This window comes from Lactuca sativa, chromosome 1 (assembly GCF_002870075.4).
Source record: "Lactuca sativa cultivar Salinas chromosome 1, Lsat_Salinas_v11, whole genome shotgun sequence".
NCBI lineage: Eukaryota > Viridiplantae > Streptophyta > Magnoliopsida > Asterales > Asteraceae > Lactuca > Lactuca sativa.
In genome coordinates, this window is record NC_056623.2 from 125,510,877 (window position 1) to 125,526,762 (window position 15,886).

A 15,886-nucleotide genomic window follows, 5' to 3' on the forward strand; every position below is an offset into this window, starting at 1 on the left:
ATCGTAGCTCTCAAAGACGCTGTCAAACTCTGATCTTATCAATCTTGTCCTTTAGATAAGGGATCGTACAGTCCTCTGTTTAGATATCATGCATACATTTATATGGAACCAATTGTCTAGCATTTGGTTTCTCAATCTCAGATTCACTTGACATAGAACTTAATCGAACACATCAATTCAGTTCTGACCGGGCCCGACACATAAGTCAAATCAAATCATCGAGCGGCTGAGATATCGCTTTTACCCTCTTAGGATAAAAGTAACAGATAAACTTCGACTTATATGCATTTACTTATTCATTAATCAACTATACACAACAATGTGTTTTATAACATCAAGTTACTGATGCGGTTTTGCATTATCAATGTACAACCAATTAACAAATAACAAACCATATATGTAGGTTTTAAGACCATATGATATTATCGTCTTGCGATCAACCTTTTCGTCACATTCCATAAGGTGATTCCAGCAAGCGCGGGTTTGTTCCAATGCTCAAAACTAGTTCATAAGCACTCATGAACGTTGCAGCAAACTTTTGCTATGTCTAATACCATTTAGACAATCTACACACCAATTGATGACAATCTTCATTCATACCTACTTCCAGCATATGAACGATTGTGAATTGTTTGAATAATTCGATTATTCTTAATAAACTCAATTATTCTGGAAGTCAAAACATGCAAAGTGAAACAATAGTTAAACAATTAACATAAGACAGTAGCTTTACTTATAAATAATACTCCTTTATTTAATCATCAAATGTTAATTACATTTATCTATTACAAGTTTCTAAAACTATCTAATCTAATATAATATCATCCTTCAGTCCAACACTCCTAGCATGCTGCAAATGCTTAACCCTACTCAGTCCCTTCGTAAGCGGATCTGCTGGGTTATCTTCTGATGATATCCTCCTAACCACTAGGTGTCCTTCTTCTACTCGATGTCTAATGAAATGATACTTTCTGTCGATATGACGAGATTTACCATGATCCCTCAGTTCCTTGGTCAATGCAACCGCTCCTTCATTATCACAGAAAATCTCAATGGGCTCCTTTATGGCAGGTACAACTCCAAGATCACCGATGAAGTTCTTCAACCATATTGCCTCCTTCGACGCTTCGCTCGCTGCAATGTACTCTGATTCACACGTTGAATCAGCTACGGTTTCCTGCTTGGAACTTTTCCAAGTCACTGCTCCTCCATTCAGGGTAAAGACCCAGCCCGACTGCGAACGGTAGTTGTCCCTGTCGGTCTGAAAGCTGGCGTCACTATACCCTCGCACCTTTAAGTCATCATTCCCTCCGAGGACTAAAAACATTCTTTGGTCCTCCTAAGGTACTTAAGGATATTCTTGACCGCAATCCAATGGGCTCTGCCAGGGTTCCCTTGATATCTACTAACCATGCTCAAAGCAAAGGCTACATCAGGGCGAGTACAAGTCATAACATACATGATTGAGCCAACTGCGGAAGCTTATGGTACTCGGCTCATTTCTGCTATTTCGGCTTCGGTACTCGGACTTTGAGTCTTACTCAACTTGGCATTACTTTGTATCGGTAATTCTCCCTTCTTTGAATTTTCCATACTAAAACGTTTTAGTACTTTATCTAAGTAAGTGTTCTGACTAAGTCCTATTAGTCTCTTACTTCGTTCTCTCACTATCCTTATTCCCAAAATATAGGAAGCCTCTCCGAGGTCCTTCATAGCGAAGCACTTCCCGAGCCAGGACTTAACCTCCTGCAGTGTCGGAACGTCGTTTCCTATGAATAGTATGTCATCGACATACAGAACGAGGAAGCTTACTATACTCCCACTGGCTTTGACATATACACACGATTCATCTTCGCTTCGTACAAATCCAAACTCTTTGACTTTCTCATCGAAGCAAAGATTCCATCTACGAGACGCTTGCTTAAGTCCATAAATGGACTTCTCAAGTTTACACACTCTATTTGGATGCTTCGGATCAACAAAACCCTCTGGCTGAGCCATGTAAACATCCTCATCCAACTTTCCATTAAGGAAAGCGGTCTTGACATCCATTTGCCAAATCTCATAATCATGAAATGCGGCAACATCACTCTAATAGACTTTATCTTCACAACTGGTGAGAAGGTCTCATCATAGTCAACTCCGGGAGTTTAAGTAAAGCCCTTCACAACCAATTACGCCTTATATGTGTGTACGTTTCCATCCACTTCGGTCTTCTTCTTGAAGATCTATTTGCACCCAACGGTCTTACGTCCAGGCACATTATCAACCAAATTACAAACTTGGTTTTCATACATGGATTGGATCTCGCTGTCCATTGCCTCTTTCCATTTCTCAGACTCCGGGCCTGCCATGGCTTCCTTATAGCTATTAGGTTCATCTAGATTTATTAGTGTACCATCACTAATATACGTGTCCCCTTCGGTAGTAATATGAAAACCATAAAATTAGGGTTGAATTCTAGCTCTTTCGGAACGTCTAAGAGGTAAGGACTCGTCAATCGGTTCAACCAGAGTTTCCTCCTCGGGTTGAGCGCCAGCGGTAGAGGTTCCTTCATCAATCGACTCTTGAATCTCTTCAAGCTCGATTTTCCTCCCACTGTCTCCTTGGCTTATGAGTTCTTGCTCTCGGACAACTCCTCTCCTCACAACAAAGACAACATTGTCCTTCGGTCTATAGAAGAGATATCCAAAGGATTTCTGCAGGTAGCCGATGAAAATACGTCGCTCACTACGAGGTTCGAGCTTGTCGTGAGTATCTCGTCTTACGAAAGTCTCGCAACCCCAAACCTTGATATGTGCTAACAAGGGAGCCTTCCCTGTCCACATTTCGTGAGGTGTTTTGGCAACCTTCTTAGTAGGGACTTGGTTAAGGATATGGGCGGCAGTCTCCAAGGCATACCCCCAAAATGAGATAGGTAGTGAAGCACGACTCATCATAGAGCAGACCATGTCTAACAAGGTTCGATTACGCCTTTCTGCCACACCATTCAACTGCGGTGTCCTAGGTGGCGTCAATTGTGAAACTATTCCACACTCCTTGAGATAGTCGTGGAATTCAAGACTTAGGTACTCTCCTCCTCGATCGGATCGAAGCATCTTGATTTTCCTGCCCAATTGATTCTCCACTTCATTCTTGAACTCTTTGAACTTTTCAAACGTTTCTGACTTTTGCTTGATTAAATAGATATACCCATATCTACTATAGTCATCGGTAAAAGTCACATAGAAGCGGTTTCCATCCTTCGTGGTTGATCTAAAGGGTCCACATACATTGGTATGTATGAGGTCCAATAAACCCTCAACCCTTTCACATGCACTAGTGAAGGGTGACTTGGTCATCTTTCCAAGTAAACAAGACTCGCATGTGTCATCTTCCCTAAGGTCGAATGACTCCAACACTCCATCCTTTTGGAGTTAGGCTATGCGCTTCTTGTTGACATGTCCAAGACGACAATGCCACAAGGATGCTTTATCCATACTATTGGAAGAATCCATGCATAAAACATCATTTCCTAGGTTATCTATAATCATAACAGTTTCATAAATTCCATTACATGGTATTGCTTCAAAATATAAGACACCATTTAGATAAGCACAAATAGAACCCTTCTTATTATTAAAAGAAAATCTAAATCCTTGTCTAAACAAACCATGAAATGAAATGATGTTTCTTGCCATTTCTGGCGAATAGCAACAATTATTCAAATCTAAATATAAACCATTCCTAAGCACTAGAGAATACACTCCAATCTTGGTCACAGGCGACGATCTTTTGTTCCCCATGATTAGATTTATTCTTCCATGCTCCACATCCCTATTTCTTCTTAGTCCCTGCAATTCAGAACAAATGTGGTAACCACACCCGGTATCGAGGACCCAAGAAATAGCATGATATGATTCATTAGATTTAATTGTGTATATACCTGCGAAAGACGACTTGATCTTTCCTTCCCTGATGGCTTGCAGGTAGTCTGGGCAGCTTCTCTTCCAATGCCCTATTTTGTGGCAATGGTGGCACTCTGCCTCCTTTGGGTTAGGGTTAGGCTTAGCGGGATCAACTTTGGTCCCACTAGAAGAGGAACCATCTCGGGACTTTCCCTTGCGGTGGATCTTAGACGGAGCCTTCCTCTTCTTGCCTCTTCCTTGCCCAATGGCCAAAATAGAAGCAGCGGGTGGATTGGGAGTGGGTGCAACAGACTTGTAATTGAGGTTGCTCTCAGCAACCCTAAGGAGACCTTGGAGCTTACTTAGGGTGACCTCCTCCTTGTTCATGTGGTAGGTCATCCTAAATTGATTGTAACACGGAGGCAAGGAGTGAAGCACCATGTCGATTGCCAAGTCTTCCCCAAAGTCAACATTCAACTTGCGAAGACGATAGACATACCTTTGCATCTTTTGCACGTGCACGGTTAGAGATTCTCCATGACCCATTTTGTAACAACGCAAATTTTCAAACAAATTTTTCGTTTTAAGAATAAAGTATTTCCATTCAAAACAAGGCATAAATAATTTAAGTGTCATGTCAAATACAAACTGTCTAAATCCCAAGATCATAAAAAAACATCCTTCAGTGTGTATCGATCACGCCGGCGCCTTCCCACGGTCCTCGCTAGTACCTGTAACACATACATAACAACTGTAAGCATAAATGCTTAGTGAGTTCCCCAATATACAACTTACGCACATACGCCTTTCCAGGCCCTGACCTTCCGGTCCATGTGTCTCAGGGGACTTCTGTCCCTGCTGGGTAAACCTTCCGGTCCTACCCACGCCGACCTTCCGGTCCATCACACAACATATCGCCTTCCGGCCCATAACATATTGCCTTCCGGCCCATAATATAATCGCCTTCCGGCCCATGACATACATAGCACATATAACAAATAACTTACCACATATAGCATACATATCACATATCATATCCGACCTTCCGGTCACACAGTCAAACCCTTCCGGGTACAGTATAGTGAGAAGACTCACCTCGTGAATGCTGAAAGCTAGCAAATCCTGAAATCACTCGTGCACAATCCGACGAGCTACAACCTCCCTATAACATCACATATCCCTCATTAACACTCATATCTTCTAAGTGTGACTATCCCTAAGAAGTCAGACTTAGGTCAACTCTGGTCAACGGTCAACGGTCAACGGTCAACTCGACCGGACTCGGTGAGTGCCATGGCGACTCGGCGAGTCTAGACGTCCTCCAACTCTCTGAGATTCCCTATCTACTCGTCGAGTGCCCTCCTTGACCCGACGAGTTACTCCTGGAAGAATCGCGGGGCCACCCCGACTCAACTCGCTGAGTCTGAAGAACAACTCGACGAGTCCCAGTTAATCTTCAAGCTACTCGCCGAGTCTGTTCATCGAACTCGGCGAGTCCATGCCATGCAACCGCTCAAACTGCATCCTGGGATCCGTATGGTTCCGAAATACACAAGCATGGGACCTTCTGGACCTCTAAAGGTCCTAATACAGGGTTATATTCGTTTGGGTAACAAGGCAATAATCCATCTAATCACCAAATGGGTTCCATAAACCTTAGATCCCTACACACATCAATATAACAGAAATGATCCGAAATATTACCTGAATAACGCACTCTCTGTGTCCCCAAACCTCAGAACTCGAATCCCTTGCAGTTCCTTTAGCCAAGACTCTCCTCCTCCTTGCACCACAATTTCTTCAAGTCACCAATGGCCTTCAATCTTGCTCTAGATGCCCACAGCCGCTTAGGGTTCTTCTCAGTCGACTAAAAGACGGACAATGACGGCATATAGTGCGTTATATACGACCCAAACCTGAACGGTTAGGGTTTTCGCTAAACAGCGTAGACTCGCCGAGTCCATATCGGACTCGTCGAGTCCAGTCGCGAACCCGCGACCAAGTCTGCGATCCTACTCGGCGAGTCTAGGCTCCAACTCGCCGAGTCCCCTCTTAACTCACCCCAAAAACATAATTTAACAATACCTGAGATTCCGGGCTGTTACACATTTTGGCGGAGATCATGTTAGTGAAGATCTTGTAACGTTCTTGCCTCGCGTTTTGATGGTATCTCTCCAATAAGTCTTGGTGCATTTCATACGGATACATGTCCTCGTAGGAATTTTGGAATTAGGCGTTCATTGTGGCTATCATGATGCAATGAACCTTCGTTGCATCACGTTCATGAGTCTCAAAAGCAGCCATTTCAGCCGGAGTAGCGATTTCTGGGTTGATCTTCTCGAGCTTCTCATCAAGGACATACTCCTTGTCCTCGTAGCGAGCAACCGTGCGAATGTATCTTATCCATTCGCTAAAGTTCGTTCCATCGAAAGTCACCTTTTGGCAAAGGCTCATCAATGTGAATGAACTAGCAACAACGTTTTTCGAGTTCGACATCTACAAATAGAAAGGACAAAGATTGATTAGAATTAGAATCCCTAATTATCACCCAATATGAAAAATTAGGGCTAGGATCCAACAACATTATTTACATATTAGAAAAGGGATGCCGTAATCCAACATGCAAACAATTTGAAGGTAAGTGAATGACGATTCACTAATTCTCCACCATGAAAACCTAACTTTAAGTTCTAAATGTATTGAGAATTCCTAGGTTTGGATGAGATTCATTGAACCTTTCAATGGCATGTTTAAATCTCGATATGCCCCTCTCGTTTGTGACTGGGATACCGAGGATCACAAAGTGGGTGTGAATTACCATGCAAATTCACATGGTGCCTTCATTGTAACAATCACCTATTCGATGTGCCGGTAAACCACACACACTCCATCGAACTATGATAAACAATTAATCACCCTTTGCCACCGTTGCTTAGAACCAATTAGTGTGTCGGTAAACCACACACGCTCCACTAACTTCTTAGCAAGGGTGCAAAGTGTAATTTCATGGGATTGCATCAATTCACTTTTCCTAAAGTAATTAGGATTGGGAATTTTGAAAAACATGTAGTTACTTTGTATTTCATATTATATTTTTAATGAGGAGATGAGGTTGCCCTATCCTACCCGTTCGGCTAACGACCCTCCACCGATCAAGCAAGCAGTGGGTGAGAGTGTTCACCCATTAAGCGCCATTTTATAGGCCGCAACCTTATACCCACCTTATAGACCGACTTCGTGAATGAGGCTTACTAACCGTAAGACTAGCATTTTAATTATACATATATATATATATATATATATATATATATATATATATTAATCTTGTAATATTATATTAGTATAGGGTTGAATTTTAAACTTGTAAAATTCTAGGGTTTGAAATTTAAATTGTCTAAATGAAACTTTTAATCACAAGACATAAATTTCAAAACTTGAGGACAAGTTTTAAACTTTTCAAAACATAAGGGATCAAATAACAAATAATTCAAATTAACCATTTAATCTCATAATTATCTTTATTTGATTTATTTAAATGTTTCTTGCAAAACAATTTACCAATTTAATTAAAATAATCAATCAATTATCACATAAGGAAATTATTATTCAATTAATTGATAAATATCTTTAATTAGGTCAAGGATATACTCAAATATATGTTAAAATCGGATTTATATTGACCCATTAAGATAAAGGCAAGTTTCCATAAGATAAACAGTAAGAAATCCCAAAACTAGCTCTTTCTGACGCTCGAACTCGCCGAGTACCACAATGGACTTGCCGAGTTGAGGCCTACTCGCCGAGTCCACTATGGAACTCGCCAAGTTCATTAGGCAGAAGGACAAAATTCGAATTTTGCAATCAACAATCAAGAAACCAATGCATCAATTCAATAGAAACCAATCAAGGCACTGATACCACTGATGGGTTTTAGCCATATGAACATTCCTATGTGCACATACAAACCCTAATGCTTGGATCTAGGTTTATCTAATTGAACATGCAAAGTATCCAAGACTTTTGATTATAGATATAGTATAATACCACAAGAAAATAGATCTAAAATATTACCTTGAGTTGCTTGCTAGAATCTTCTTGTCCTTGGAGCTTAGAGTCACAATTGCCACTCCTCTAATGGCTTACAAACACCAACTTAGCAAGAGGATGATTGGAGAGAGAGGGGAGAGGGCAAGAAGTCGGCCAAGTTTCTTCCAAAGACAAGTGAGTCGATTTCCTTGACCCCTTGGGTCTATTTATACTTGTAAGGCTCCTAGGGTTTCACCCTTAAACCCTAATTGGATAACTTAGGCCCTAAGCAATCCAATCCCCCTTATGATAAACCTTGGATGATTTCTAGGTCTATCCAAAGCCCCAAAACCCTCCTTAAGTCACCAAATTATAGCCCAAAGTACAACTATCATACAATTAACAGTTTATGCCCTTCTATTTAATTAATCTCCTTAAGTCACCAAATTAATTCCTAATTAATTTATGACTTATATCAATCAAATAACAATATTATTAATCCTTATATTATTCTCATAATATATTAATAATATTTCTTCTCTCATTACAAATCATCCTGTCAAGTTGCTATGGTGAAGGCAACCCAAAAGGACCATGCACAATCGGGTCAAATACTATCCTAATATAGTTGCAGCCTTAGACACTATTTCAACAGTTATCTCCTGATTTACAGAGATGGGTTTTGTAGCGCTATCTTCTTTGGTGTATGTAAACCATTATTGTAACTCGACAAACATGGCGACTATCCTTCTTCTCCAGTGTTGATGTAAGATTTGAGAAAGAGATGTGCTAGGGTTTTCATCATCATCTTTGTTGGTGTATGTAAACCAAATCCGTATGAAAACCCTTGTTGCTAATCAGTTCTTGAAGACGAAAACCCTAATTCCAGATGAGAAGGGTGGCAGCGCAAGGGTTTCATAAACATCTAAAATCTACCTCCTCCGTAATTCATTGTGATTGTCTTACTTCGTCATACTGAAAACATACATCAGAAAACAACTGCTGAACCGCTGCCTCATTCACAAACATCGACGAATTTGTGGTTCACTCCTACCGTCGATGTAAATCAGATGATCGGTTTTAGAGATGGTTTATGATGGAGGAGATGAACCGAGAAAGTGAAGATGATATCGACATTCGAGATCCTACGATGTTGTCCCTTGATAGATTTGTCACATTGACGAAGTTGGTGTCGAAAAAATGAGGGTGGTGTTCATATTTTTCCGACAGTAGTGTTGTTCAAATTTTCTGATGGTGTTTTATGTAACGCACCAAATTTCAACCCAAAATTTTCAATTAAAAATTTAAGTTTTTATTCAAATCAAAACAACAGAATCTTAAATAGGACCATTTAATATTAAAACATTTATCAGAGTATCGTTAAAAATTATCGCGTGCACAAGCCTCCCATTGATGTGATGTGTCACACCCCCAAACCAAGGATGGCGGAAACGTTCGAGGGTGGAGGACTTCATGTAGAGTATCACAACAATGAGTATAATAGTGCTCAAAGTAAATACAACCATCATAAATATAACTGAAAAAGTTACACCAATGTATATGTTTACATGATTCGGATCAATTACATTATGAAACAAAATGAACTATTTGACGATTTATCGTCCCATCCTCAAAACGTTGTTGGTTTCCTGTTTTCACTGAATTCCTGAGAATACAAGTAGTTTTGAAAAGTGTCGACACAAAGGTTGGTGAGTTCATAAGAGATTTTATTGGAGAAATAGACCGTTTTCCTTGTAAAAATGATATGATATGTATTCAGGAAAATCCGATATTTTCTTTATAAAGTTTATGTAATGTAGTCTCATAACCGACGACCAAAATGTGTAAGTAACCTTTCTTATTAAAGGAAAATAAAATGTGCTTAAATTGACATAAACGCACTTGGATTAAATGATGTTCCCGCAAATTCTTATGTTTGTTAATACTTAATGTATATGTAGTCCTAAGTCTCAGGACCGAGAAAATAACAAGTATCGTCTATACTTAAAGTTATAAATGTGGTTTCAAATGACACTACAAGAAAAAAGGCCTTTTACGACGCGCAAAATACGACGCTCATTGATCTATGTTACGCAAAGGAGAGTGACATTAGAAAAATGTCATCTCTTCAAAAAATTTAAGGATAGAAGACACGCATTATTGCGCGCCCTTAAATTAGTGTCTAAAAAAAACACGGAGGGCACCTATAATAAAATGCGCGTCGTCTAAGGGTGTCGCTTTATATTTTTTAAAGGAACGCGCGTTCCATCCTTTAATAGTGGGGGAAAGGGGGAAATGAAATTCTGAAAAAATTAAAAACCCCGCCATGCTCTCCTCTACCTTCTTTCAATCGTTCTTCTTCTTCTCTCTCTCTCTCTCTCAATCAAATACCAAAAATTGACTATTGTTGGAACTAGGGTTCCGGTTCTTAGTGAAATCGAAGGTTTTTTGGTCACCAGGCCATGAAATTGATCAAAGGGGTACAGTTTAGAGTGATTTCCATATCAAGTAGAACAGTAGCTCCATTAAAGTCAAGGTCTCGAAACTCCATGATCAATCACCATCAACATTCTACTTCTTTATTTGTTCCAGAGGTTTGTCTTCCTTTATTACGAGTTTTATAACCTTTTTAATCAAACTCAATTATCCCTCGATACCTAATGTTATCTTTTGCGTTGTTGCTTCTGCTCTATTCTTCTTGAAACCTCCCCACACTCTCATGTCGAAACATAATTTATGATATCAAGTTGGAAATCAATAGAAATGGCTATGAAGGTCGGTTGGGTTGGACGATTCTTTGGAGGATGAGAGAGATTTGGACATGGCAGATCGTAGGGCTACAGAGATTGAGCTTGATACCATGGAGGGTTTTGCGTCAAGGGAAAAGCTCCACCATCATCTCAACGACCAAGGTTGGTTAGGGTTTCTGTTTTTTTTTTCTGTTTTTTCTTTTCTCCTTCCCCAGTTGAAAATTCTCTTTGGTATGTGCTATTTCTCTCTCCAGCTTCTCATTTTTTAAGATTAATTGTTAGTGGAAATAGGTTTTAGATTCATTGAAATGTTCTCTTTTGCTTCCTTTTCTCTAATGAGCATTATCTGTTCTATTTCATATCTAATTTATATGGTCTGATCCTCTTTTTGTTTATTGGGTTTTATGTGTTAATCTGTGATAAAAATAAGTTCACTTTTTTGTGCAGGTTTCTTGACTTGAAGTTTAGTTTGTCTATCATATTTAGAGATAATAAACGAGTCTTTGGGAGGTATGCAATGAGCTTTAACTAGGTCAACTAATAGATCCCATGAATCCAAGTGCACCACTTGCATGAGTTGGATGAAGTTGTGGGTTACATGAGCCTATGTTACCCTTTTGGGCTAACTGCCTCGGTTCTGTTTGGAAGACATCATAAGGCCATATTACAATCTCCAAAAAAAACTTTCCTTGTTCTTCTTTGCTTTAACTTCATCAGCCTCCAGATCTAATATTAATTTTTCTCTTAGATTCAGAAATTGATAAATCTCTTAAACAAGGTTTATCCCATTTTTTTCTTCAGTAGTGTAGAAAGACATGTTGCCAATGTATACGGTTGTTGAATTTTTGAGTGCGCGTTCATATTCTTATTGTGTTCCTGGAAACCTTTTGTCACGATACACTGAAATCTTTGTTGGATCCTGTAACATTAACATAGGTAATGAATAGAATGCACACTGATAAGTGATATTGGTAATTTAGTAATTTTAAAAATAGGAAAAATATTGGATATTACCTTGAACAGCAACGCCATTGCACCTTATCTGAAAATGAAGACAAGTAGTATATTGTGTTGTTACTCTCGAGTTAATAGTTACACATGCTTATAGAAACAAATCTGATGATGTTTAAATTAGTATGACTATCACATTTGTTGCATGAAATTATTCTTACAGAACCAACTCTGATGATGTTTAAATTAGATGAGAAGCTGAAGTTGATAGAATCTCGTCTGGAAAGCAAAGTATTTACTAAACCACCTCAATACTCAACCCCTTTTACATTGTTTTCATCATATTGTTACATATAACAAGATACACTTTTTGTTATTGTAGAATTGAGGGCCCACTTCAGGCTTACATCCTCGTTGACGTACATCACGTGATATTCCTCCGGTGTGGAGTTAAGAATTTGGGGGTTTCTTTCAAGAAGCAAGTAAAATGTACAGCAACTAAAGTTTACTTGGTCTCAAATTCTTCTTGCCCAGGTTGTTTTTCTTCCCTCGTTGTACTTTTAGTTTTCCCGCATCTTCTTATAGTTCCGAGATGCTTTCCATGTGCTTATAAGCTTGCTGGTGTTTACAAACTTATTGGCACGCATAAACTCATTTATATCTTGTAATCAGCTTCATGTTTAATAAGAATATATATTGCGCATTTTGATTGTAGTCTGAGGCTTGTAAGGTTTTCAGGTCATATTGAATTAAAACTGCATAGGCTAAGTTGATGAACTGTTGTGAAGTGTATGTTGCTTTACGCTAATATATGTTTATGTTTTCAGGTTCCAATGGCTCCAAAACATCCAAACACAGGACTCTTTGTGGGTCTAAATAAAGGGCATGTTGTCACCAAGAAGGAATTAGCACCTCGTCCTTCCGACAGAAAAGGGGTAAGTAACAAATCATGATATCTAAATTGTGTTGAGTTTCTTTTGGTTAAATTAATGGTTGTGTTTCTTTGGATTATATATAGAAAACAAGCATAAGATCACACTTCGTGAGAAACCTTATCATGTATATTTGAGATCTTTTGTCTTTAAAATAAAGGGCTTTGAATCATACCTTGAGCTATAGAACTAAAACGGAATCACGGGTGCCTATGATTTTGTTTTCCATCAGATCTATAGTCATATTGTAAAAATCATACCTTGAGCTATAGAACTCAAACGGACCCCAAACCAGTTCCCAAAGTTCACAAATTGAGTTGGCTAACTTTCTTAAGCAGGCCAACCTCACTGGTAAGGACTTTATCTATGTGCAAGAATGGAATCTTTGCTGTTAGGTCTGATTCGGGTCTGTTCTGATATGTCATTTTGTTTTCATCATTTATAAGGCTTGGAAAAGGATCCAGAGTGATTCCAAGTTTCTATATGTTCCTGATATTATGAATTTAAGATCTGGAGCAGATGGGGTGTTATTTCCAATTATAAATTGGTTAGAATTGATCCAGACTCCAGATCAGTGGGCAGTCAACAACTTTTACTAGTGTTGTGATTGCCCACAATGTGAATTTTATATCCGGAGCTTGGGAAATGCTTTTCATTCAATTCCAACTCTGAGACTTTCATTTGTATGTCCTTTACTTCTCTGAATTTTGGTATGGACGAATTCTACTTACAAGTTGGGTAGAATTGGCCAACCTCACTTGACTGTCTTGTTGGAGACAGAAGTGATACACCTTTTTGTAAAATTCATATTTAATTCATCCTTTGGAGTTAGAAGGAGTTCTTTATAGTTCTGGAATCCTGAATAATCATAGTTTCCTATAAAATTTAGTTAAATCTATGTTTCTGTTTTAGATTTTGGAGTAAATCCATTTTGAACAGCAGGTCTGTTTTAGAGACCTTGCTGTGATTACTCTTTTCTCAACTCATAGCTTCATTACTTCTCCTTTCTAACCTTTAGTCCTTCTAAGATGGGTTTTAAAAGTTTAAAATTTTTGCAAGTGTGCTATTGAAAATGAATAGCTGTACAGCTCTTTGTTGTATCTCAGTATCAATGCATGTTTCATATCTGTCAATGTGTGTGAAATTAAATATTATCAAATTTTGCATATACAAAAAAAAAGTGTAGCTCCTATTTGTTATAAACTCACTTGCTGAATATTGCCCAGGTCTGGTTTTGTAATTCGGGATCTGGTGGTTGAGAGTGCATCAAAATCTTTGCGTATGTTGAGAGAAGAATGGATATTGTTGGAGTCCTGTAGAAACAAAAAAAAAATAGATGATGATCACAAAAGAAAACATAGATGTATAGAAATAGAAATACTCACGATACAGTAGGAAGCTTCTCATGTATAATGACAAAAATGTCCTTTGGGCTACACCCAGGTCGTCTAGCCAAAAGATGGCTGTATTCTCCAAGCAGATAAGCGCTAACCTGCATAATGACATCAACATACAGTTGTCTATATTTGTGTAGGAAATATAAGATATAATCTACATACCTTCACCATTGTCTCATGTATTGCAGGCTTATCAAGATATTCTCTAGCTTTGAGAGCTGCATAAGGCTAATGATTAAAAAAAGAAAAGTGAGTCAGTAGTAAGTCCTATGAACTTTAATAATGCAGATACCAATCTACATTCTACAATACCAAATTAATTAGAATATTCATGAATCAGAATGGAGATTCTAAAGATCATCATCCAAATGCACCAAAATTTAGAGTAAGATCGAACCACTATTAATGAAGGTATTCTACTGGGCTAGGATGCTTGTTGTTTGGATATGGAGCCATGGAAGAACTTGGACCCTTCCGTGTTAACAGTGATGGAAAAACACTCTACCCCAACCACTATGCATGGAACAATGGTAACAAAAATTCCTTTAATTACTATGTCCCATTCACATCACTTATAATCTTAGTCCCTGTCTTGCAGGTGCATGCCTAACCCTATAAAACCTTTGCTTTTGAGGTACTAACTGTTTTCTCCTGGAATTTTTTTTGCCTGAGATTTTTTGCTGCCAGCTATCCCTTTGGGACCACTCTTATGTATTATGTTAAAAGCACCAATTCAGAAATTTGCTGATTATGTAAGTCAACTTTCCTCTTCCTTTTTTCTTTTTATTATTTATGCACCCTTATGCCACAAATCTCTTTATTTATCATACTAAATATGCAACCATCCCTTATTTTACTCCTAACTGTCAGCTGCATATATGTTGCATAAAATAAATTGGTAAAAGTAGACATGTGAATTATGCATCTGTTATCTCAAATCTTACATTTATTTTTATTTCTGTTATTGTTTTTTCCAGCTTTTAGGTGTTGGTGTCAAGCTTGTTGGCAATACAGTGTGGAGTACCCTCTTTCATCAATTCTTAATAGTGATGTCACGTGAGAAATCATTTTTCTTTTTGTTAAACAAGTCTTTATTATCATGTATTAGGTCATACCATGGGTAAAAACAGTCTTACCCCTGGTTCCGGGGTTGTCACAAAATACTTGACTTTTTAACTTTGTTTGTGGTTTCATTTAGTAATAATCCTTCTGAGGGGGTGTTTGTTGGGCTGCTTCTTTCAATGTCATTAACAACAGTGGTAAGTAAAATCTTACTACTATGAACCTCTTTTGCTTAAACCTACCTTATTGACCTGTAGCTGATTAAACATTAAATTAATTATGCAGGTTTTGAAGTTTTTGATGGAAAAGAATAGTGTTAATGCTCTTCATAGAAAAGTATGTTGGTATTTTAGGAAATTTGGCTAATAATTTAGTTAATTATATAAAAAATGTTGAAATCTTACATTTGTCTACTATTGGAATGATTATTTGTAGTATTACATTTGTCTACTATTCGAATGATTATTTGTGTAACATTAACTTTTGTGCAATGCATTGTATTATTTGTATATGGTATTTTGTTTTCCATTATGTGACATAAAATGCAAATTTAATATGAAAATAAGTAAATCCATAAATAATTTTTTTTTTAATTTAAAATTACGATACGCAAAAATGTGTGTCATCTTCATTTATGACATGGCCTTTCTTGACAGGGGCTTTCTTGATACGCATTGCGTGTCATTAACACGCGCGTCGTAAGGTTACGACACGCGAATGCATGTCGTCTTCCTTTATGACAGGGCCTTCCTTGATACGCATTGCGTGTCGTAACCGCGCGTCGTAAATGCGTGTCGTAAATGCGCGTCGTAAATGCGCGTCGTCTCTAGACGACGCGCAAATGCGCGTCGTCTATCTTTATGACATGGCCTTCCTTGACA

The 15,886-nt window shown here is 38.3% G+C and overlaps 2 long non-coding RNA genes across 2 annotated transcripts; one reads left to right on the top strand and one right to left on the bottom strand.

Moving 5' to 3' along the window:
- Window positions 1–12,463: 12,463 nt before the first annotated feature.
- On the top strand, window positions 12,464–14,622 carry LOC128128461 (uncharacterized). Its single transcript, XR_008226412.1, has 4 exons — window positions 12,464–12,549; window positions 14,132–14,192; window positions 14,284–14,473; window positions 14,542–14,622. It is a non-coding gene; the product is annotated as an uncharacterized LOC128128461 (long non-coding RNA).
- LOC128128465 (uncharacterized) lies at window positions 13,757–14,255 on the bottom strand. Its single transcript, XR_008226417.1, has 3 exons — window positions 14,106–14,255; window positions 13,932–14,038; window positions 13,757–13,859 (listed from the first exon to the last, which is right to left on the bottom strand). It is a non-coding gene; the product is annotated as an uncharacterized LOC128128465 (long non-coding RNA).
- Window positions 14,623–15,886: the final 1,264 nt, after the last annotated feature.